Source organism: Maniola jurtina, chromosome 24, assembly GCF_905333055.1.
Source record: "Maniola jurtina chromosome 24, ilManJurt1.1, whole genome shotgun sequence".
NCBI lineage: Eukaryota > Metazoa > Arthropoda > Insecta > Lepidoptera > Nymphalidae > Maniola > Maniola jurtina.
In genome coordinates this window covers 4,213,961-4,240,957 of record NC_060052.1, presented here as the reverse complement: position 1 = coordinate 4,240,957, position 26,997 = coordinate 4,213,961, and the positions used below count along the sequence as shown (strand labels likewise).

The following is a 26,997-nucleotide window of genomic DNA, read 5'->3' as shown; positions in this document are numbered from 1 at the left end:
CTTATCTATTTACGCACAAAGTTGTCATAGTGTTAAAATAGGAGATACGTACGTACTACGATTTCACTATACAGGTTGTTTGGTAATTAGTATATAATGACGACACATACCCATTCTACTTTGATCTGATAAATATAATGCTGAAGAATAATCACACTAATATTATAAAGGAGAAAGTTTGTATGTGTGTGTGTGTGTGTGTGTGTGTATATTTGTTACTCCTTCACGCAAAAACTACTAGACGGATTGGGCTGAAATTTAGAATGGAGATAGATTATACCCTGGATTAGCACATAGGCTACTTTTATCCCGGAAAATCAAAGAGTTCCCACGGGAATTTTACAAAACCTACATCCACATGAACGAAGCCTAACGTGCCCTAACTCACTGAGATCGTTGGCTCCGCCTATTTAAAGATGGCCAACGAGTCTCAGTGAGTTAGGGCACATTATGGTCATGAAAACTTTGACATTTAAAAAAAATGTATGGAATTTTTTATAATTTTATTTCGTTATTATACTTCAGTATTATTTTTATCAGATCAAAGTAGCACACGTACCCATGTGTCATCATTATATACTAATTACCAAACACCCTGTATACCTATTATAGTGAAGCTCAAAATAATTCCTGAATATTTTACTCTAGTTGCGTTGCTACCATAAAAGTTTTAAATTACAAAGTACTTCTCAACAATAATCTGTGTTCTCAGCTATTATGACAATCCCCTGTGGAGAAGGTAGTTTGTCTCATTAGTGAATAGCCGGTTTTATTTCCTCACAAGTTGGTAGTTTAGCGGATATTGTGAGAAGTCCCAGAGTAGTTTTGTAACAGAGAAAATAGAAATTTTTACATACTTACTGATTTTATCGTCCAAGTTTTAAAAGATAATAAGTAGATCAATTTTTTTTAAAGCTTCGGGTCTCCACTCTGTATCCAAAATAAAATGATATCTTTTCAAAATAAGCTTACCACTACATCATTGTCTGACAATAACAAAGTGTACAGTTAGTACCCAATTTGAATAAATTAAATTAAATAAATTGACTTTGACTTTGAATAGTTAGAGATCGCCTGTAGAGATAAGTGCTTCCCCGTCTCATAATTTATATAGATAAAAGTAAATATGTATTGATAGATATACCTAGAGCAGAATAGTGTGTTAATATTTGACCAGCGAAAAATTAAAGTCCATTTTTCGGTTGCGTAAAACTAAAATGTATGGATTCAATGCCAAAGCTTTTAAATGGCATTGTCTCAAATGAGCTGTCAACGGTTGGTAATGGATGCTTTATGAATCCATCACTATTCTTTGTTTCAAATTGTTTCTCCTCAGAGACTCTTCCTTTGTGTATTGTATTACATACTTTCGTTTGAAGGAAACATGACTACAACGTTGTGCCAAGACGTTTTAGGGTTTTAGTTAATACTTATAAAAATTGATCATTAAATACAGACTGATTGAGGGAGATGTGGCCTAGTTGTTCCAACGCATATCAATCGATTGCGACTGTTAAGCAACTTGTATCCAAGTCGGTAATTGGATGGGTGAGCCACTTGTTAGGTCCGAATTTGGTCTTATCGTTTTCTCCGTGCTCCGAAAAGCTTGTTAGGTCTCGGCCCCTGTAATTATTACTAACATCTACTAATAATTATTATTGTAAATAACAAAAAAATTAAAAACCCCTGACACAAAAACCTCTATAAGAAAACTAAAAGAGCTGATAACTTTCAAACGGCTGAACCGATTGTCTTCAATTGTAGCTTAGAACACTCTCGATCAAGCTACCTTTCAAACAAAAAAATACTAAATTAAAATCGGTTCATTCGTTTTGGAGCTACGATGCCACAGATACACATGTCAAACTTATAACACTTTTTCTGTCGGGGGTTAAAAATGAACCTTTAGGTATATAAGAAAACAACAGAAAGTCGAAATTTTGGCGCACCATTGAAAGCATTTAGTTCCCCACTGCGTTATTAATAAAAACCTAATAATAGTTAATCATACTATTGAGATGAATTAGATCGACAAGTGATAGTATTTGGCATCAATCAAGCAACACGGAGCAGTAATGCGTCACCGATGAATGTGTGCCAATAGAATTGCCTTGCCAATGGAATTGTTGTTATAACAGCTACTTTTATCAATCAGCCTGTTTGTGGACATAGACCTTCAAGAGCGCGCCACCACACACGATCCTCCGCCTTCCTCATCCACCCACTTCCCGCTATCTTCTTAAGGTCATCAGTCCAGCAGGTTGGAGGTCGTCCCAAATTGCGCTTGCTGATACGCGGTCTCCACTCCAGAACACATCTGCCCCAGCGGCCATCAATTCTGCGGCAGATCTGGCCTAACTACTGCCACTTCAGCTGTTCTCCTACGGATTTCTTCATTACGGATTCTGTCCCTCAGAGAGATCCCTAACATAGCCTCCTACATAGCACGCTGAGTGACTTTGAATGTGTAGACAAAGCCAACTGTCAGTGTCCACGTTTCTTTTCACTACTTTTATAGTCATGAAATTATAGTAACTAGACTAAAATGTCATCATCTCAACCCGTTAACGGTCTACTGCTGAGCCAGGGTCTCCTCTCAAAATGAGAAGGATTTATTTAAACCATAATCCACCACGCTGGCTAAGTACGGAATGGCGAACTTCATTCATCTATGAAAACACTATGAAGAACTCTCAGGCATGCAGGTTTCCTCACGATATTTATCTTTGCCGTTAAGGCAGGTGATATTTAATAACTTAAAATGCATCTAACTCTTTTTTTTTGCAATTTGCATCGGCGTTTACTCTCAAATCCTATGATAGGTAAGCGGCAGTACTATTAATCGTCCAGTAATATTTGACCTGCCTGTTTGTATGCTGACTATTATTAGGTATAATTAATTTTATAAAGAATTTTTTTCAGATGCACTATTAATGCTGCCACCAAGGCTGCCACTTGACTGCGTTTGCATATTTTCCGTTAATTATTATTATCAGACTGCAATAATTTGATTAAGTCTAATTGAGTTTGAAATTACGGTGGGTTACCCATACTAATATTAAGTATATAAAATATTATAAATGAGAAAATGTATGTCTGTCTGTCTGTATATATGTGTCTGTCTGCCTTGCTAACTTTTCACAACCCATCCGTGTGACCGATTTTGATGAAATTTAGTACAGAGATAGCTTGCATCCCAAGGAAGGACTGTATTTTATTAAGGAAGGATTGTATGTATTTGGTCCCGGAAAATCAAAGAGTTCCCGCGTGATTTTTAAAAACCTAAATCCACACAGATGAAGCATCATCTAATCTAGCATAGGTATATGATGATAATAAAAAGAATATCCGGCTGAGATCATTGTGAGCGTCTTAGCAAACCAGGGCGCGTTTGGAACCCTAACATGATACTAATATTATAAAGGTGAAAGTTTGTGTGTATGTGTGTGTGTGTGTGTATGTTTGTTACTCCTTCACGCAAAAACCACTGGACGGATTTGGCTGAAATTTGAAATTTAGATAGGTAATATCCTAGATTAACACATAGGCTACATTTTATCCCGGAAAACCAAAGAGTTCCCACGGGATTTCGAAAAATTTAAATCCACGTGGACGAAGTCGCGGGCGTCAGCTAGTATTTGTTAAATTCAACCATTAGCAATCAAAAAGTGTCCCTACAGTGAAATGTGATTACATAATATTATCATATCAGAGCAAGAGTGCGTGTTTTCGAATAATATTCCATAAACATCAAACCTAACAAATAATAAAGTTTAGCATACAGGTACAAGTCGCCAACGGCCTTACGTTTAACTTTACATTTTATCCAACTCACGTGTTAACAATTAAAAACATAATTGCTTACACAGTGCACCCAACTCAAAACATGTTCACGCAATTTTGATACGTCAAACTTATGCATTATGTCCTACATTCCTGTGTGCAGTTTTTGAGATTTGTATGCAAAATTAGTTTTAAACATTATCGTTAGTAAAATCTTTTCTTACAACACAATGGTGTATCGTTGTATCTACGTAGTCATTATAATCGTTAACAGTCGTTAACCTTCCAAAACCCGCGTGTTGGTCTTATGGACCGACGTTTGCAACACTTTCTACACTTTTTAGGGATCCGTACCTCAAAAGGAAAAACGAATCCCTTATAGGATCACTTTGTTGTCTGTCTGTCTGTCTATCTGTCCGTTCGTCCGTCGTGTATGTCAAGAAACCGATAGGGTAGTTCTCGTTGACCTAGAATCATGAAATTTGGTAGGTAGGTAGGTCTTATCGCACAAGTACAGGAATAAACCTGAATACCCGAGTACGGAACTCTCAGTGCGAGAGTCTGACTCGCACTTGGGCGGTTTTTTATTATTTGAAGGCAATTCAACCTTTCAAACAATACCAGTGGATAAACATGCACGCCCTAAAAGAGAACTTAGTTTGCACTTTGCAAGAACGAATTTTTTGAAATTACTAACGGATGCCCGGAACTTCGTCCATGTGGATTTAGGTTTTCAAAATTCCGTGGGAATTCTTTGATTTCCCGGAACAAAAATAATCTTCGTCAATCTCCAGGTCAGCGTGATTTGTGCAAAATTTCAGCTTTCTGGATCTAGGGCTTGCTCTGCGCGCGTTAGTGAGTCAGTCAGTGAGTCAGACTTTTCTTTATCTAAACAAGTATTTCAAAAATAATATATAGATTATATGATTAGGTACGTATGTTTATACTATCGGTCTTACGGACCCAAAAGAATTGTATATGTGCTCGGAAAATCTACGAGTTCAAGGAGTGTTACAAGTATTATTGCCTAGGTATCGTTGATTGCGCTTATGGTTGGACATCCACAGAGTTATGCGCGTGCGACTATTTATATTAAATAGGTTAATGAGTGACGGACACAGTTCTATCACAGTACAAACAGAACAGTTCTGTTTGTACTGTGGTTCTATTGATGCTGTTACAAAGGGTAAACGAAAATGAGTCATCAGGTGTTATATTTTTATAATAGCAAGTAGCAACTAGTTAAGCCGCCCGGGTTTGTTTTAGTTTTAGGCTTTGCTTTAGGGCTAGTTCCATTGGCATCCTGAGGGCATTTGCTAACAGGTTTGATTTTCAGTACCTGAACCATTGTCATATGGTGCACGTGCTGACTAATCAAGCCTGTCTTAGATATACCTAGTATTGGGATTAGGTAAATAGTTATAAGATCACTAACATTAGTTTTAAGGTGTGTGTTAATACTAACAATTTTATTATGATCTGGATAATTTATGGTCGAAATAAAGGATTTTTTTATTTATTTTATTTAGCGGAATTTTTGAAAAACTGCGACGAAAGTATTGACTCAAACAAAAAACTCTACATAAATAAACAAAAAACTTCAACAAACCTCAATCAAAAAGATTCGATGAGCTAATATAAAAGCAATTTGAATAAATTCTCATAGATATGATATTTGAATTAAACTCATCGTATTCCCTATTACTAGAAGTTACGAAAAAAATATTTGTACATTAATCTTATTACTTCAAATACGATTCGCTTGAAACTTCTCGAGGTAACTCCAATAAAATAAAATTAAAAGGCTTGGGCATGTATATAGCGAGGCGGCAGCGACGCGCGACTTTAACGCGCCTAGCTTATTTTATTCTGAGCCACGATTTTTGTCGTTATGGTCTATGAGACTATACATATAGGAGGTTGTGAGAGGTACTGGATTCGTTTCCCATCAAGGGCAATCTGGAAAAAAATGGTTGTCTGTAAAGTCGGTTTACTGACGATAGTTGAACGTGACAACAAAGGCCGATTGTGCTTCTTTGTCGCTCGTTCCGCGCTCTCGCTTGCACTTCAAGCCTTACATGAAACGCCTCAGAGCGAGGTAACGCCGCATGAGTCATGTCTTTTCGTGCGTGCAGCCGGCTCTATCGAATTTTAAGACGTTGTCACGTCAAAATATATTCTACATTGTCTCTGGTCAGATCTAGTGGGTAGCTATCGTTATGGCTAGTTAAGAATCTTCATGCAAAGATGTGCCACCAAGTGATTTAGCGGTCCGATACGAAGCCGCGTGGTGTATTTTGTATTTTATTTTTATAGTTTTAAGCGTAGGATTTAACGTAGTCTACTATGCTGTATGTAACATGTAAGTGAGGGTACATAAATAAAAGTTAGTATTGAATGAGCTATACTTACTATCTATTATGTTTCAAGAAAGAGATAGCAATAAAGCAAGTTGACCGCAACAGGAATAAATCATCAAATTATATTATTACTAGAGGATGCCCGCGACTTCGTCCGTGTGGATTGGTTTTTAAAGATCCCGTGGAAACTGTTTGATTTTCCGGGATAAAAAGTTGCCTATAAATATAAATCAATAAATAAATATACTTTTTTATTCGGGACTATAAGCTAGGCGCAAACACAACACTATGTTAATTATAGGGACGCAAGCTACTTCGGCATACAAATCGGTTAAGCGGATGAGTTTTTAAGAATGAACCTGTGGGAACTCTTTGATTTTGTGAAAAGGTAGCAGACAGACACAGACAGACAGACAGACACACTTTCGCATATATTACTATGGATTGTTTAAAAAATAAACTATAATAAAATGAAATAAATATCCACTTTTCAATAATTTTATTGTTTTTAGAAATCATAACCATCCACATTACATATTATATGCTAGAAAACAAATCACCTTTTCCGATTAAAACTAATAAATCTAGATATTTGGAGCAGTTTTCGGAATTTTTTCCTATTGAAGAAATTGTATCCAATAGTTTTTCGAAAACTAAACATATTCAAATATCAATCAGTACTATTATACATATAGTTTTCATTTATGACTTCTTTAGTTTGCTTCCTTAAAACTTCAAAGAGCCGAGTTTTATTTGATGTATCGCTGCCTTAGCGCGTTGTATATGCCCAAGCCTTGAAACCCATCCTACTTCCAGCAGAAATATAAATCCTGGGCATGCTTGATGAATATCTTTTGTAACAGTCTCAAGCTCTCGACTAATGAACTTGGGATTTTAATACGTAAAACGAATTAAAATGTCCGTTCTTCCGTCTTTATAATAGCTAAAGTTGCAGTTTAAAATTTTAGCGCACTTAGGAAGAGATTTAAGAACTTGCACAGCTTTTAAATAATGCACTTGAAATGGTGCCTAGGATTTTTCAAAACAGCTCTTTTTAACGACCCTCATTTTTAAGCCCCAACCTAAAAAGAGGGGTGTTGTAAGTTTGACGTGTGTATCTGTGCATTTGTGTATCAGTGTATCTGTCTGTGGCATCGTAGCGCCTAAACGAATGAACCGATTTTGATTTAGTTTTTTTGGTTTGAAAGGTGGCTTGATCGAAAGTGTTCTTAGCTATCACCCAAAAAAATCGGTTCAGCCGTTTGAAAGTTATCAGCTCTTTTCTAGTTTTCTTATAGAGGTTTTCGTGTCGTTTTTTTTTAAATTTTGAGTTATACCTATTGAGCTTTTAAATTAAATACTCGTAGCATCAAAGGCTGCATCATCACTTGCCACTAGGTCTGATTGCAGCCAAGCGCTAGTCTATAAATTAAAAAAAAAAAAAAAAGGTTTGGGGAATTCCGTGCTCAGTGCTTCTCATTCTAAAAGATCTTGGTAGTGAGCTGGCTAGGGTCGAGATTAATCCAACTTTTTAATCCAAAACACACTCCACATTTTAAACTCGCAAATCACGCAATGATATCCACGAGTCAATTTATAAACCTTCACATTTCCCGCACCCACAAAGTTTCAGGATAATATTTGTACATTAATCTTCAACTTGGAATGGGATTTAATAGAAACTTCCTCAAGCAACTTCAGCGACATTAAGAGTCAAAGCAGACACTATGCTTTTAGCATCAGCGATCGGCGACTTTGCGACTTCATCGATGCTACATCACGTTTTGGTAACTTTTACGATCGATCGATGTATTCAAATCGCTACCCATGTTGTGAATGTGAAAGTGTGTTTGTTTGTTGTGTTTGTCCTTCAATTACTCCGCTACGGAGGATCGGATTAGCATGATTTTTTGCATGGATATACTTAGTTACAGACCTGGAGATTGATATAGACTACTTTTTATCCCGGAAAATCAAAGAGTTCCCATGGGATTTTTAAAAACCTATATAAAGATAAAATCGACTTGTTCGCTGCGACTGAAGATTGTATACGTGCGTGCAGAATGAACCGTTCAATCGCAGCATCAAGCTTCCGAAAAGCAACTAAATCATCGATTAATAATGCTAAAAGTATCGTGTCTGCTATAGCCCTAATAGAAACTCCTCCAAGCAACTTCAGCGAAATTAAGTCAATAAAATGCACCCGGCAACGACGCGACGGACGGAGGAAAATCTGAATGTTGAATCCCTTGATGAATATCTCGCGAAAATAGATTAAAACGCTCGTCCACTAACTTTTTGATATTTCAATATCTTGTCGGGTAGCGTTTGAATTCATTTCATGAAGTTAATTTAGTTTTGTGAAAGTTTTCGTTCGTGCATTGAGGTGTTTTAAAGATTAAGTTGAAAAGGAAAATCCTTTTTTAGCCCAGGTCTAAAATCCCTTGGGGGTGGTCTTTCCAAAAACCCTGAAACACCTTTCTTTTTTAACAAAAAACTCACATAACGACTTTCAGGAAATTAAGTAAACAAGTGTAAATTAAAAATTTTCAACACCCCCGACAAATCATTTTCAAAAAAATAATTATGTAGATATATCTAGGCAACGTCCATCTTGACAGCTTGACATTTGTCAATTGACACTTGAATATTATGAACCTAAGTGTTATCTAACCTTCTTTTCTACAAGAAAACTAGAAAAGAGCTGATTACTTTTAAACGGCTCAACCGATTTTCTTGGATTATAGCTAAGAACACTCTCGATCAAGCCACCTTTCAAACAAAAAAAAGTAAATTAAAATCGGTTCATTCGTTTAGGCGCTACGATGCCACATACAGATACACAGATACACAGATACACAGATACACAGATACACAGATACACAGATACACAGATACACAGATACACAGACACACAGATACACAGATACACACGTCAAACTTATAACACCCCTCTTTTTGGGTCGGGGGTTAATAAATAGGTAATTAATTAGGAATAGAATTTCTAAAAATCCGTTCTTAGTCATTTTAAATTTTTACTAAAAAAAATCTTTTTCTTATAAGTGCCTACGTCATCAAAGGAACCTACTGTCAAAATTCCAAGTTGCGGTTCAGTTTGTACATTGTACCTATAGTACGCGACTGGTTGACATGGCAATCGGAGTATGAGGCGGGGGAACACCCCGCACACAAATAAGTCACCCGTGCTGTCCCGGGGTCTGTGCGGGTGTGTGGGGCGTTCCCATCCCGTTTGCCATGTCGACCTGTCGCGAACTATTGATAGATCATCAGTCAATGAGGATAAGTCTTTTTTAACCGACTTTCAAAAAAGGAGGAGGTTCTCATTCGTCGGAATCTTTTTTTTATTTTATTTTTTTATCATAGATGATTACAGCAAACTAATTAACCTCGGAAATCATACGCAGTTATTATACACGTAGGTACTTGACCGGAATTTTCTCTTCAATATAATAAATGAAAAAGCTATTTTCACGTATGCATAAATATTTTCTCCGTGCGTATGAATATTATTTATAGCAGAATATATTACTGTACCGCAACAGTGTTAAGGTAGAAACACACTTACAGCACTACTCGTCAAACTAGATGATGCCCGCACCTACATCGGTGTGGATTTATTTTAAAAATTCGGCAGAAACTCTGATTTTTCGGGATAAAACGATAAATCCATCCAAAAATATCCAATCGATCCATGCAAAAAATTTCGTTAATCCGTTGCTCAATTGCAGAGTGATTGAAGGTACTACACATACTTTCGAATCACACTAATATTATAAAGGAGAAAGTTTGTATGTGTGTGTGTGTGTGTGTATATGTTTGTTACTCCTTCACGCAAAAACTACTGGACGGATTGGGCTGAAATTTAGAATGGAGATAGATTATACCCTGGATTAGCACATAGGCTACTTTTTATCCCGGAAAATCAAAGAGTTCCCACGGGAATTTTAAAACCTACATACACGCGAACGAAGTCGCGGGTATTAGCTAGTTTATAATGTTAGTAGTATTTGGTCATAGTAATATATCTAACTTACCAAAAATATACGCAGTCAAAATAGTCACTGGGCATTGTGCCCAATACACTGGCGCTATTACCTCGCTAACTGTGTACTAGTTAAGTTAGGCTATTCGATTTAGCGAGAAATTGCTACTCTAGTAACATGACCACTCTGTGGTTATAAGTATGTTTCCACCCTTATAGTGAATGCGGGATATATTGCGGTACAGCGACAGCATAAAGGATCGATCGTAGTATGATGCAGGAATTTCATTAACGCGCCACTATGAGATGCCATATTACTGTGCAGTGTACATAAACCAGTAGGTACATACATAAACAGATTGTTTAGTTTAATCAATAAAGATTTTTAAATACATTCAAAGATCTTGCTTGTCGAAGTTAGCTCTTTACTGAAAGAAGACAACTTTTTATTTCATCATAATTAGTTAACATATTTTATTATATTGTTGAATAAATGCAGGTGTTAGGTATCATATGAAATAAAGGGCTTTACCTGTACATTCTAAAACAGATTCTTATTTCTTTATGCATAGTAATTTTTGATTTATCGGGCAAAATGTCGGAAAAATTACCTGAGTACGGAACCCTCGGTACGAGAGTCTGACTCGCACTTGGCCGGTTTTTCTATTTTAAGTATTGAAATTTTAGAAAATATCTGTCATCGTGTATACATAATATAATTATGTAGTAAACGTGGCTACTCGTTTCGATGAAATCAAATCTTGTCATAATATCTATGCGACGCTGTTTGATATAATTGTATGTTAATTGATGTTAATGGGTCTTAAATGGTAGTCAACAAAGCCCTGAAATTAAATAGCCATAAAATATTATATTACTGTTATTGTGCATTTTATTGTCCGTCGACAATTTAGCCACGTGAGAGCGCAATGAAAGAGGTGACTCTCGATCTGTACAAAGTATGTATGAATGAATATAATATACTTTTATTGTACATTACAAAATACCTACAGAAAAAACACGTAAAAAGCATAAGAAAAATATGCCTATATTTTTCTTTGCTAGTCTTAAGAGGGATCTCTTCGTCACTCGCTCCATACAAAAGTAGTTCCAATTTAATTTGAATATTAAGCAACCAATGTCCATGAAATTTTGCAGACATATTCTAGAAACTAATATCTATGCCTTTGGTTTTCCAGAGTTCTGTTTAAATATTCGGTTTCCAAGTTACGCGGTCTTAAAAATTTACATACAAATCTTTGAGCTCCTGTAATTTTGAAACTACATATTTAAAAAAAAATTTAAAACACAACAGGCACAGATATTAGTTTCTAGAATATGTCTGCAAAATTTCATGGACTTTGGTTGCTTAATTTTCAAATGAAATTGGAACTACGATTGTATGGAGTAAGTGACGGAGAGAGCCCTGTTAATTTGGTGGCCTTATCGCTACATAGCGATCTCTTCCAGGCAACCAAATTGATGCAAAGGACATAACTACTTATAGATGCATAATAGTACGTAGCTGAAGTATCAAAGTTCTAAAACTAATAACTAATAAATCATCTTTACAGGTAATTCTAAACGTCGTCGGCTGAAGACAGCGTTTCAGAATTTATGGTGAGTGAATGGGTAAACTTAACCTAATATTGTAAGAACTATTTTATGGGTTTAAAAATAAACTATTATTTTGAACTGACCTGGATATTTTTTTATGGAAAACGTTACACGGTGTGAGTCATTATATCTATATAACCTATACTTATGATGTGAATGATCTGTATCCATACCTATTATGTATAATGTATATTAGTCTCTGATATGTATGGTGAAGCCATATGTAATATTTTGGTTAAGGCTTTTTAAGATACTTATTACTGTTACTTAATATTTATTATGTTTTTAATTATTAATTACTTTTTAGAATTAGATTTAAATTATTACTTAACTATCCACTATGTCAAAAAATCGTATGTCAGGGTTTCCGGACTAGACGTGTTGGCTCAACTCTGTATTGTAAACACGTTGTCTTCCCATATTGTAACAAATAAACTATTTAATTTCATTTCATTTACCTACCAAAGTTTCTTTTTTTGGAAAGTTGTTTAAAAAAGTATCCTATGCCAGTCTGGACGCAAGTTTCACGAGATTTTCAGAAATCTATAAGGCATAAGCTTAATTTAATCGCCAGTTTAGTGTGACTGCTTCGTTGAACGTGGTTTTATACATTTGATTAAATTTTTATTATATCACACACTTAACGATGCCCGCGACTTCGCCCGTATATATGTATATTCTTAAAAAAATCCGCAAGAACCATGGATTTTTTACGGGATAAAAAGTAGTGTGTTAATCCAAAGTATTTGTCTCTGTTCTAAATTTCAGCCAAATCCCACACACGCACACATTTTCACCTTTGTTTATTAGTATAATTTCACTTGATTACAATTATTTCAAATAGGTAGAGCTATCTAGTAGGGGATGTTTACATATTGCATACGTTTGCTTATCTCCACAAAAAGCAGCGCAAATGAGGCCGAAACAGTAGGTATATTTCGTCGCAATGCGGGCATATCTGGAAATGAAAATTGCAAAATAATTTATTAAACTGTAGGCACTGTACAAAGAACAGAATTTTATACGGATATACGATGAAAAGTTAGTCTTTATACTGCAACTTCGTCTGTGGTAAATACGAGTAGAGTTAAAGGCATAGGGAGTTACAAGGAACCAAAAGCTTAATTGGCTATAATCCGCTAAACCAAACAAATCTGTATGGTGCAAAATGCAGCATGCGACATCCACCGCCCGCCCTCCCACTGATAAACATGCAGGAAAATCCAGCCACCAAGGAAGCTATACGCACCACCACCACGCAGCACCACAGAAATTCCAAAACCACTCGACGCACATTTCGCCCCGACACCGGAGCATCCTCAGGAGATGTAGACCTTACAATGTCAGCATAGTTATATGTATAGAGCAGATTGGCCAGCCTCCATCACTCACTGAACAGTGATCATCACTGAATGAAAGCCAACAAGCTTATTTGACACTAGAGACCTGCCCCAGCTTTGCACGGGTAGCTTATTATAATTTTCATAGGGATCTCTAATTTTTTTGAAATAAAATATAGCCTATGTCACTCAGGAATAATGTAGCTTTCTATTGGTGGAAGAATTTTCAAAATCAGTTCAGTAGTTCCAGAGATTACCCCCTACAAACAAACTTACAAAGTTTACCTCTTTATAACATTAGTATTTATTTATATTTATAATCCATTGGTTCAGTGGCAGGGCTATCAAACGAAATGAAAAGATTTTTCGATCAACGGAAGGCTTGTAATTGGCAGTCTGCGTAATGGTCCGCAACGTGGAACGTGTAAACAGGAATCGTAGGAAATCCCCATCGATAGATTATGTAAAATCGATATAAGCGAATGTATCACACTATCACACTAATATTATAAATGCGAAAGTTTATATGTGTGTGTGTGTATGTGTGTGTGTGTGTGTATGTTTGTTACTCCTTCACGCAAAAACTACTGGACGGATTTGGCTGAAATTCGGAATGGAGATAGATAATATCCTGGATTAGCACATAGGCTACTTTTTATCCCGGAAAACCAAAGAGTTCCCACGGGATTTCGAAAAACCTAAATGCACGCGGACGAAGTCGCGGGCGTCAGCTAGTTTAAAATATTTTCAAAAATATTTATCTTTAACTCAGTCAATAATCATTCAATGATTTTATCAGTCACAATAAGCGTGATAGTGGCAGGGCTATGTATCGAACGAAATAAAAAGATTTTTCAATCAACGGAAGATTCGTATTTGGCAATGCTTAGCAGTCCGCAACGCAGAACATGTAAGCAGCTACTCGTACCGTAGAAAAACCTTCATTGGCAGATTTGTACTTTATCAATGCTCCAGTCGTTGTGGTAATTGAATTCCTTTGAAAACACCATCGATTTCTAAGTACTAGTAATAAGTCGCCATATTTAAAGCCTGCTCGATCAACGGAAGATTTGTAATTGGCAATCTGCGTAGTGGTCCGCAACGGAGACCATGTAAACAGCGACCGTGGAAAATACCTTAGCGATCTGTACTCTACGAATGTTCAAGACGTTGGGGTGATTAAATTGCTTTGATACCCTCTGAGAATAGCTAAGAATATTCCACACTAGCATTTGCCTACGGCTTCATTCGCGTGAAGATCAAGGTGTACCTAAGTTAGGTACTAACGGATTGCTAATGATTAATGTTCATCATCATCATCATTTCAACCCATCTCCGACTTACTGCTAAGCGTGGTTTAGATGATGGTCCATCACGCTGACCAAGTGTACATGGACAAATGCACACACTTTTGAGAATATTATGAAGGATCCAGGCATGCAAGTTATCTCATGATATACTTTCGTTCACAGTCAAAGCAAATGATATTTAACAGCTTAAAGCATATATATTCCCGAAAAGCTAATTCTGTATGTTGATACTAAATAAAAATAATTAATTTATGGTGGATAAACGGAATAAGTCGCATCATTTCAGGCTTCTAGATATAACGGTTTAAGCCCTAAGTATATGATATGAATCAGTCAGTTCTCCCAGATATAAGTAGTGTATTGTACATTAAACTTATCAGTGAGTGAACAGACCAAATTCAGCCCATTGATATTCAAATTGTACCAATCAATAATTCCTATCACAAATTCAATTGCAACTTGGTCCACGCTTACTGTGCCTCCCCTTACAATTACATTAGGTATGCTAATTGTTTGGAACACAATCGAAGCTGTTAATGCTCTGTGCCCATTTAATTTTAGATCAGTTTGAGCACATAACAGGGCTCTCTCCGTCACTCGTTTCATACAATCGTAGTTCCAATTTCATTTGAATATTAAGCAACCAAAGTCCATGAAATTTTGCAGACATATTCTAGAAACTATTATCTGTGTCTGTGGTGTTTTAGATTTTTCTAAAAATATGTAGTTTTAAAATTACAGGGCCTCAAAGATTTGTATGAAAATTTTTAAGACCGCGTAACTTTGAAACCGAATATTTTAACAGAAATCTTAAAAACCACAGACATAGATATTAGTTTCTAGAATATGTCTGCAAAATTTCATGGACTTTGGTTGCTTTATATTTAAATGAAATTGGAACTACGATTGTGTGAAACGAGTGACGGAGAGAGCCCTCATAAGAGCCCCATTCATGGAAGCTACAACTCATTGGTGGGTACAGTTTAAAATAGTGCTGTTTCTACAGAATTAGAAGAAGGACATGATGTTATCTGTGGATGTCACCCTTTCCCTCTAGCCGCACCTCACCTCGAGAGAGGCCGGGGGAATGAATTTTGCTTGAGATATTTCAAATTGACGTTTGGAATTACGCCTATTTTATTTTATTAATCCCCGACCCAAAATGAGGGAGGGGTGTTATAAGTTTGACGTGTGTATCTGTTTATCTGTCTGTGGCATCGTAGCTCCTAAACTAATGAACCGATTTTAATTTAGTTTTTTTGTTTGAAAGGTGGCTTGATCGAGAGTGATCTTAGCTATAATCCAAGAAAATCGGTTCAGCCGTTTGAAAGTTATCAGCTCTTTTCTAGTTACTGTAACCTTCACTTGTCGGAGATGTTATAAATTTTTAATTTACACTTGTATTACATAAACTAAAGATATTTGAAATTATTATATAGTAAAGTGTGACATGGCGTTGTTAATTTTTCAATTTTCTTATGTAGTTTATTTACGCACGAAGATGCCTCAAAATTTTTCCTATAATAGGGATTTTTCAAGATTTCAACAACTTTCAAAATAAATATAATTTGACTAAAATTATTATTTTAGGGCATAGATGATGGAGAAATAAATCGATATGTGTCTCAATTTCAGACCAATTACAACAAATATATATATTTTTATTAAAATTATATAGACTAGTGCTTGGCTGCAATCAGACTCGCTAGCAAGTGATGATGCAGCCTAAGATGAAGCGCGCTTGCCTAGAAGTTGCCTATTCACTCTTGACTTGAAGGTACCCATATTATAGATGGAAGGGAAAACTGATGCCGGAAGTGCGTTCCACATCCTGGCAGTATAATAGAAGCTATAATACGTTTGTGTGGAGAAGCGCATAAAAAAAGCAAAAAAAACCGTAAGCGTCGGCATTCTTACGTGGTCTACATCCACTCTACTCGTACGAAACGTTTTTGCTTAACATTTCTGATACAAACCGCTAAGGTGTGGAATGCTTCTCCGGTGGCCGTGTTTTTCCAAGCATAATTTAAATACTTTCAAAGCAAGAGTGAATTGGCATCTTCAAGGAAAGCGTACTTCAACGTAGACCTCATTATTGCTTCTTATTGGGCATGATTATCGTCAAAACTGTCATACCCCTTCTAGGTTAGCCCGCTTCCATCTTGGACTGCATCATCACCACCAGGTGAGATTGCAGTCAAGGACTAACTTGTATCTGAATTTAAAAAAAAAACCTACAACATACGACAATGAGCTATGATGCAAATGGAAAGATTACTTTTGTTTATGGCCTCGAATATTAACCAGTCAAACTCAATTAAATAAACGTTCTATAAATTAATGTCTGTATCTTTCTGTAAAAATATAAAGTTTTAAAGTTAGATGGTCTCAAAGATTTACATAAATATCTTTAAGCCCGTGTTTCGAAACTACACATTTTTACGGAACTCTGGCAAACCAGACATTTCTAGAACATATCTAGTTTAACGAGATTGAGTTCCACGCTTTAAAAGGTTAATATTAAATAATATTATTAAAAAAAAACATCAAAGTGGAGCTGTTTCTGAGGACTTCCAAAGATTTTCCAAAGGCTTCATTGACTCCACTAATTGGGATCTGGATGAAATCACATTTTAAGAGAAACACCAATTCGTGAAAGTTGAACTACTATATGAGCCCATAAAATCCAACTCCTGCCAACACTCTGCTAACTGATGAATGTTGACGCAAAGTCAAGCGTTGCTATTATCCATGAAGCTTGCCCATCGATTATACACTGCGTGGGAACCAAAACGTTCACATAAACAATAACCAACAACAATAAACAATATTTTACAAGCAGCTAATAGTTTAAGAGTGCACTGGACCATTAGTTATTACTCGTGTGTAAGCAATGATATTACCTATTACTCATTCCACTTACTGCAATACATAAGCATTTATTTATATTTTGAAAAATAATCTGGATACAAACATACATACATATTACATACATACATACATACATAGACTGCTAAAATCATAACCCTTCCTTTCGGCTTTGCCGTAGTCGGGTAAAAAAATCTAAACATGAAAGACATGAAAAGCTTTAGTTTTAAGTTTACGTACTACATCATCTTACAATTCTAACAATTCTGGCCATCAAAAAGAGGTACAATGTTACCTATTTATTTTGAATAAATGATTTGACTTTGACTTTACTATGGCAAGTCATAAAGGATATAGAGCATTGAGCTATTTCAACTAGTGTAACTATTTGTTCGGTAAGCAGTAGGTACTATTGCAACTCAATGAGTTGCATGCCACTGGTCATTTTTAACCCCCGACCCAAAAAGAGGGGTGTTATAAGTTTGACTGATAAGTTTGATTTTAATTTAGTTTTTTTTTTGTTTGAAAGATGGCTTGATCGAGAGTGTTCTTAGCTATAATCCAAATAAAATAGGATCAGCCGTTTAAAAGTTATCAGCTCTTTTCTAGTTTTCTTATAGAGGTTTTTGTGTCGGGGTTTTTTTTTTAATTTTAAGCTAAACATTTTTTAATAAATGATTTGACTTTGACTTTACTGGCAAAGGGTAAAGAGCATTGAGCTATTTCAACTAGGGTAACTATTTATTCGGTAAGCAGTACTTTTATGCCTCTATGAGCTGCACGTCACTGGTCATTATACATGCTTTGGTAAGCAGTACTATTGTAACTCTATGAGTTGCATGACACTGGTCATTTTATATGCTTTGTGACACAAATCGTAGGAAATAAGCCGTACCCACAAAGTATACTTAATGTATAACAGAGTAGCGGGAATATGTACTTATTGCTATAACAATGCTACGTGCATTATCATTGTGTTTGGTCTATGTGTATACTAAGTGCTTAACAATTCGTTCCTATATCGCATGACATACAGGGTGTAACCAGAATGCTAGCAAAAACGAAGACAGGTGATAGTACTGATGATTACTGATAAGATACCATACAAAAAAGTACGGTTTTTTTTTTAAATCCTGTATTTTTTTAAAGTTCACAATATATTGCAAATAAAACATCTTATTTTTTTTATTTTTTTATTTATTATTCTCAGATACGCCCACAGCATGTTCACAAAACACTTAAAAAAATACAATAGTACAGTCATAGTCGGTGTGACACACCACTTACGGGCACACACAGCTCCTGCAGGGAAAACAAGTACATGACCGATCGCATATAAATTTGGGAAAAAAAAATATAGCTCCGAAGGATAATTAGAACAAAGTGTTAACAGTAACTAATAATAATGACAAAATATGACTTAATCTTCTTAATTATAAATATTTGCTATAACTTTTAATTATTAACTATGCAATTAAATATAATTGAAACAACTACAAAACAGGAACTGGCCGGTTAATCTCTCAAAGCAGAGACAGACAGACTCTTACTGACACTTGAGGTCAACGAACGTTTTGTAAATACGTCACTCGAAGTCAATGTCACGTCGTAGGTGGGGCATTGAACCGAGTTTTGCACGCTATACAATGCGGGTTTCAAAAATACTAAATCACTAGAACTACAGGATAGAGCAAATGGTTATTGGCATTGGATTGTGTTAAGAATAGAATAGATTTTTATTCAAATAAACTTTTACAAGTGCTTTTGAATCGTCAAATAATTTACCACTGGTTCGGAATGCCGTTCCTACCGAGAAGAACCAGCAAGAAACTCGGCGGTTGCTCTTTTCAATTGTTCAATTTACAATAATATTCAATAATATAATAAGGTAGTATAACGCTAAGTTTTTGCTAGCGTTCTGGTTACACCCTGTATACGTACATATTATTATTATCATAGCATTTGTATGTTTATGCAACTGTAATGCAGCAATTGCTTTGCAAAGGTTGATTGCATACCAGGATGACCCCCAGTGTGACACTGACCAGCCAGAAGTCAAACTATTTTTAACCCCCGACCCAAAAAGAGGGGTGTTATAAGTTTGACATGTGTATCTGTGTATCTGTCTGTGGCATCGTAGCTCCTAAACTAATGAACCGATTTTAATTTGGTTTTTTTTTTGTTTGAAAGGTGGCTTGATCGAGAGTGTTCTTAGCTATAATCGAAGAAAATCGGTTCAACCGTTTGAAAGTTATCAGCTCTTTTCTAGTTACTGTAACCTTCACTTGTCGGGGGTGTTATAAATTTTTAATTTACACTTGTATTCAAAACTGCTAGTCACACACTAGGTCCACTAATCTATGAATATCAGTATTGGATTTATCATAATCTAGAGGATGCCAGCGACTGCATCCGCGTGGATTTAGATTTTATTAAATCCCGTAGAAACTCTTTGCTTTTCCGGGTTAGAAAGTTACCTATGTCAATTTCCGGGATGCAAGCTACCTCAGTACCTGGGTTAAACTGTAGGGCCGTGAAAAGCTAGCAGACAGACATACAGACCCACTCTCGCATTTATAATATATTAAGTAATTAATAAATAAGTATTAAGTATGGTTAATATGGATGGAAGTGAGGCAATGGTGATAATAATCCTTTACTAGTAATTTTATTTCTTTACTAAGCCAACTTGTGGCTCTTATGACATATTTGGGTAGTATATAATATAGTGTAGATAAATCGTTGAAAATCATATTTTACTGAGATAACCGGCAAGTAAAGTACATAGTTTAACCAAATTACACCTATTAAGTTGTGGGTATGAGATCGCTTGATTAAAAAATTCATCATCTCAAGAAAATCCGTAATTGTGTGATTAACCGAAGAGGTCCGAACCTCCAGGCAAAGGGAATACACGCAGACAGAGAGATAGTCTAGTTGTACCTAGTATACCTGCCTACAATTTATTATTCCGTCGAAGAAAATGGGACCTTTAAGGTGCCCTCGCACTTGAACTGAACTAACGATATTCTCTCCAGCCGTGACGCGCGTACCGCATAGCGCGTCACTGCCGCGCGTCGCGGCTGGAGAGAATATCGTGCGGGGCGCTGCCGCGACGCGCAGTTTAGCTGCAGTTCAGTTCGATTGCTTGGGCACCTTTATACATCTTTACCGTAATCGACTACGCTCTTTGCTCGCTCGACAAATTCCTATTCTACCTAGACTTTCCTTATTTCCCAGCTCTTAAGTACGGCAAATTGTACATCGGAAATTTTAAATCACATGAATAGATCCTAAGTACTTATTATTAGAGAGTTTTTTGAATTTACTCTTATCCGCTTGGCTTTATTTAAAATGTCTCGTGAAATGAAAATTGTGGAGTTATGGAGTGGAATGGAAATCACTTTCTTTTTGAGCCATTATTTTTTACTTTAAATATTTCTAGGCATATTATGTAACTAAATATTTATTAAATATTCTTTCGATTACTTTATTTATAACTAGCTGTAGCTAATGCCTGCGACTTTATCCGCGTGGATGAAGATTTTTTAATAATCACGTGAGGATCTTTGGATTTCAGAGATAAAAGAAGGTATGTCTTTGCCACATCTTGTCAACAGACACACAGACACACTTTTTAATTCATAACATAATAAGCTACAGCTGCATTTAACTTGTTAGACAGTAGAAGTAAAAGAAAAATTTGACAAAGAAATATGTCTTCCGTAAAATGCGAAGAAGAAAGAAATTATATAGAAGTAGAGGATGCCCGTGACTTCGTCCGCGTAGATTTAGGTTTTGAAGATCCCGTGGGAACTATTTGATTTTCCGGGATAAAATGCCTATGTCAATTGCAGGGACGCAATCTACCTCGGTACCAAATTTCATACAAATCGGTTAAGCAGATGAATTTTTAGGAATCCCGTGGGAACTCTTTGATTTTCCGGGGTTAAAAGTAGCCTATGTCCGTCCCCGGGATATAAGCTAACTCTGTATCAAATTTCGTCAGGATCGTTTAAACTGTTGGGCCGTGAAAAGGTAGCAGACAGACACACTTTCGCATTTATAACATTAGTATGGATTAAAGATAGTAAACTTAGATTTTAAACTTTATCTAGACGTCAATTATATTATTGAGAGTTTCCACACCATAGTAACTGAACAAAACAAGGCACTTCAAAGAGATGTATTCATTTAAAATAAACCACTTTAGTAGCTTCAAAGCAAAACTTTGTCGACAACATTATTGAGTCTAATTATTCTAATCTAAATGAAACTAATTCAAATTAAATTGCTTTTATTGAAGGTTCTAAACAACGATACGATGTGGCTTAACTTTTAAGGCTATGTTTATATTGTAAAGGCAATTGACTACTATCTTTATCATTATCTCAACCTATTACCGGCCTACTACCTGAACAACTTGAATACTTGAAAAGAGCAATCGCCGAGTTTCTTGCTGATTCTTCTCGCTAGGAACGGCATTCCAAACCAGTGGTAGATTATTTTGACGATTCAAAAGCACTTGTCAAAGTTTAACTGAATAAAAATATTTTGAATTTGAATTTGAACATGGGTATACTTCATATTAGAAAATAATAAAATTAGTATGACTTTATTTATTATGATGTTATCTACTTACAAAATCAAAATTAATTATTATACAAGGTCAATCAAGAACTATAATTTTTTTATCAAAAACAATACCTTGTCTGTCCGTAATTACCCGTAGCCCTCGGGGTAAATACGGACGGGTGTTGGGTTAATTACGGGCAGCATGGGGTATTTACGGACGAGGCTTTATTTATGACAGAAATCACAAATAAAACCTCTGGAATCAGTCTCAAGAATGCAGTTCTCCATGAGTCCAGTTCTTAACGAGTAACCAGTGATTGTGGCGACAGGGTGCGGGGGAAGGGACCGAGGAGATATTCTATTAGTGCGTATTTACCCCGCGTCCGCAATTTCCCCATCGTCCCTTACCTGCTTTATTTACATTATGTACCTATGTTATTATGTCGATATAAGACGAAATAAGCCTACCTGAAAATACAACGTTCAAGGCCTGAAGATAATACTTATTTGTTCCACCCCGCCTTTTATCCTCGGTATTTGTTTATCCCTGGTCGTCGCTCCAGCGACTAGAGGTCGTCACCTTCGTTAAATAGTCTCCTACGAATAAATCATCGCTGAATGGATGGATGCTTTTTGCTAATTGAGATATACACTCGATTAACTTTTCTTTGAAACTCTCTTAGATAGGTACGCGTGTAATCATTAACAACTTAATCTACTTAGTTCGCTGACTAAGCAATCGAAATAAGTAGGTACACTATTATATTATTATAGTCCGTAAAATGACTTCTCACGAGCCATTTTAAGGCCTCATTCGCACGAGAGCTTTTTTAACGTCCGTTAAAAAAGCGTTCAAATGGAACAAATGCATTCCCAAGTAACTGTTCACACGTCAACGCTTTTTTATCGCGCACTTTGTAATAATATCAGCGCAACGCCGGGTTTTAACGCAACGCTTTTTTAAAGCTCGTGCGAATTAGGGCTTAAATGTATATTTTTATCCCAAGTATATATTATCACTATAGGAACACGCTTGACCACAAGCAATCCTGATGGGGAGTGATCATATGGGCTAAAATGAGACGCGTTTGCCTAAAAAAAGCCTATTCATTCTTGTTTTAAAGATATCCGTATTATGTTTGTTAGGAAACTCTGAGCGGGGAAGGGTATTCCGAACCCTAGCCATGCGTATGAGGAGTGATGATGCAAAGCGTTTCGTGCGTTGAAATGGAATGTGAAACGAAATTCGTTCGGTGTCTTATGGAAGGATCGATGGTGAAAAGATGAAAGGTGAAAAAGATTGAAAAGTTCCTGAGCATGCACTCCGAAATATATCATGAATCATGATGATCAAGGCTCTTTTGTTTCGCTAAAAGTGGTGAATCTCCGCCTGTAATATCTCTTAGTATCTTCTCTCTTTCTCTCTCTCTCACTCTCTGCCACCCGGACCATAATAACGAATCAATTGACACCTCATGTATCAAAATCGGCGGTTTAGGCGCTACGGTGGAACACACAAATGCAAACCTACGTACATACATAGACTGCTAAAATCATAACCCTTCCTTTTGACTTTTGTCATAGTCGGGTAAAAAACTAAACACGCGCTCGTCTCCGCGAATCCTTATTCATACGCGCTATCCTAGGAGTAAGTAAATTAATTTGTTTAGGCGACACGCCCGAAGCTTCTATAAGGCTACACAATTATGTAGCTGATCAAAATGCTGAGTTAATTATTCATCGTTGTTTTATTCTCCCCTTGTTTGAGACACTTGAAAGCGCTAGATTGTAATTTGTATACAAGAAGTTAGATATATAATTCTGGTTCGTACAAATTGACAAATTACCGCCTACAATTCAGAGTTTGAATTTATCACGCGAGGTCCCTCTGGATTAGAAGCTGGGAAATTGGTTTTTGAATTTGTTTTTTTCCCCGTAAATCTCTGAACAAACCTTACGCGATACATTTCCCCTGAAACTAGTTAAAATTGTGTGTCGAAGAATAGTTAATTTTAATATGGGTACCTTGAATTCAAGAGTGAATAGGTTAGTTCTAGGCAAGCGCGCTCCATCTTAGGCTACATCCTGACTTGATAGCCGGTCTGATTGCAGCCAAGCGCTAGTCTATAAATTAAAAAAAAGTCCCATACAAAGTACCTGTCATGCCGTCTTGTGGAGTCCATGGCTGACCGGGGGGGTCTGGCAGTTACCTTAGTCAGCATATTAGTATTTGTGAATATCGTGATTTAAATAAATGTAATTAGGATAGATACCCATAGGTATATTTAAATAAACTACTTAGGTGCAATGACTGTAAATCCGAGTTAGGTACTTCTTTATCCTTATCAAATCAAGCCCGCTTATATCCGACTCCAGCAATTGGGGAAAAGCTGCCTTAGCCAGCATATTAGTATTTGTGAATATTGTGATTTAAATAAATGTAATTAGGATAGATACCTATAGGTATATTTAAAAAAAAACTACTTAGGTGCAATGACTGTAAATTCGAGTTAGGTACTTCTTTATCCTTATCAAATCAAGCCCGCTTATATCCGACTCCAGCAATCGGGGAAAATTGGCACGACTCTGTATCGTACATATCCGGGATCCTCATTTTATTCGCAGCTCCAAATCCCGCCCGGAGGCTATAAACCGTTTGAAGTATTGATTGGAAACAAGTTCGAAACCCGTGTAATCTTTATTTCGATTTATACGTTTGCTCGGATGCAAAAAAATCCGGTACGAGTAAATCCATATATAAAACCAGCCAAGTGTGAGTCAGACTCGCGCACTGAGGGTTCCGTACTCAGGCATTTTTTCGACTTTTTGCACGATAAATCAAAATCTATTATGCCTAAAAAGGTTCCGTGCCTATAATTATTGTAATAATTTCGTTGAACGCTGTAGATAACAATTAAATAAATAAAATAAAATCCGCTTAACCTATTTTGATGAAATTTGGTACAGATATAGCTAGCATCCCGGGGATGGATATGAGCTACTTTTGTGTCCCGGAAAATCAAAGATTAAAAAAAACCTAAATCCACGCGACGAATTGCGGATGAAGTCGCGTGCATCAAGTAGGTAGTAGTATAGTAACTTCCTGCATTCCTGGACGGGCGGTATATTACTATCGCATACTGCAAGATATAACGATCAATATTTTGTCTGTTTGTTTGTTTTAGGGGATTATAGCGAATTAAGCTTGTTGTAACTTTGTGTACAAGTATAAATTAAAAATTTATAACACCCCGACGAGTGAAGGTTACAGTAACTAGAAAAAAGCTGATAAACTTTCAAACCGCTGGACCGATTTTCTTGGATTATAGCTAAGAACACTCCCGATCAAGCCACCTTTCAAACAAAAAAAAACTAAATTAAAATCGGTTCATTAGTTTAGGAGCTACGATGCCACAGACAGATACACAGATTACACACGTCAAACTTATAATACCCCTCTTTTTGGGTCGGGGGTTAAAAATGGATAAAGGTAGAGATCTCGTTCTATTAGCTCAACACACCTATTTACCTGCAGTGACAGTAATCACGATAGTGGGTAGGCCAAGCGGAACTGCAGTAAGCTATACTGCATATGTTCACAGCGACATTGTTTAGTGACTAACGTAATAGAGAGAGCCTGTGAGGGGCAGACCTTCGTTATTTTATTAAAGCTGAAAGTTTCTCTCATTGTTCCCAACACAGCGAGGAACGATCAGCGACTGAGAAGTTTGGATCATCGTGGCTTTGGCAGATAACAGTTAATAAAGACGTCAAGCCTGCCAGAAACGAAAGTCTTATTCATAAAAATCCCTTATTATAGGTTTAAAACGTTCATTAGCTAAAATGCTCATTAGGCCTATTAAACGTTTCAAAACTTTCTTTATTCATAAAGGTTCAATAAACCTCTCACAACAAAATTCTCGCTATAGGCTAGTTTCGCTTTGTTAAGTTGTCGTTCTGATGAATTCATAGACAAAATTGCAAAAAAACTGGGCTCTACACAGAAAATTGACGCAGGTGTGACATTTGTTTTCGGTCAATTGTCTGAGTTCTGGAGGATAGTTATCGTTCGGAGTTTTGTTCCGATTTATTTAATTAAAAATGGAAACAGGAAAGAATTTAGAAATTAGCGTTAGATTTTATTATACTAGTTAAAAAAAACATGTATTAGGTAAAAGTATGTATTAGATACAGTACCTGGACATTCATGGAATAAAATCCTTTTTTTTTAATTGAAAATCACACTAATATTATAAAGGCGAAAGTTTGTATGTGTGTGTGTTTGTGTGTGTGTGTGTGTGTGTGCGTTTGTTACTCTTTCACGCAATAACTACTGAATGGATTTGGCTGAAATTTGGAATGGAGATAGATAATATCCTGGATTAGCATATAGGCTACTTTTTATCCCGGAAAATCAGAGTTCCTACGGGATTTTAAAAAACCGAAATCCACGCGGGCGAAGCCGCGGGCATCTTCTAGTATTACAATAAAACTTAAAGCTAGCCTTATTTAGTTACTATACAAATCATGCCCGTGTGGAATGGTGCCAAGAATACTGGCTGCATTTCCACGCTGGACAGCCAGGCTGATCCGTTGCGCAAAAAATGAGCCAGCCCTTTTTTTTACCCAAATCCTTCTCGGTTTATGTAGTTAGGTACTGAGCTGCATCACCGCTATATTTCTTACGTTAGAAGAAATCGCATACCTATGTAAAGGAATGATTACATGAAAAGAAACTTCGAAATTAATTATGGCAGTTAAAACTTGCAACTCTGGTTAGTTACCACAGCCTCTCAACTCCAGAATAAATAACGTACAAATAATAATTACAATGCAATGACACTAGAATCAATCAAAACAAAATAACCTCACTTCAATCTTGCATATCAAACAAATTATCAGCTGTTAAGACAAGACGGCGACCATCTTGTTCTTTAATAAGGGTTTATAGTAGGGTTCAGCCTGTTATAAGTTATGGAGCCGTTATTGAACACTTTTAGCACTATTGAAAGTTTATAAATAATGTTTTTGAGAACTTTGCTTATAACAAGCTAATAAAGCTTCTACAATTTTTTATGAATAAGACTGTAATTAAACTTTAACAATTTACTAAAGTATAGGAATGTCTGGCAGGGAATTGC

The 26,997-nt window shown here is 36.2% G+C and overlaps 1 protein-coding gene across 1 annotated transcript in view; it reads left to right on the top strand.

Annotated features, from left to right (window-relative positions):
* The window catches only part of LOC123877492 (octopamine receptor beta-2R-like), a 185,348-nt gene that overhangs the window by 52,653 nt on the left and 105,698 nt on the right, over nucleotides 1-26,997 (top strand). Inside the window, exon 2 of the mRNA XM_045924288.1 lies at nucleotides 11,721-11,766. The gene's annotated coding sequence lies outside the window, so the exon portion shown is untranslated. The remainder of the gene's footprint in view (nucleotides 1-11,720; nucleotides 11,767-26,997) is intronic.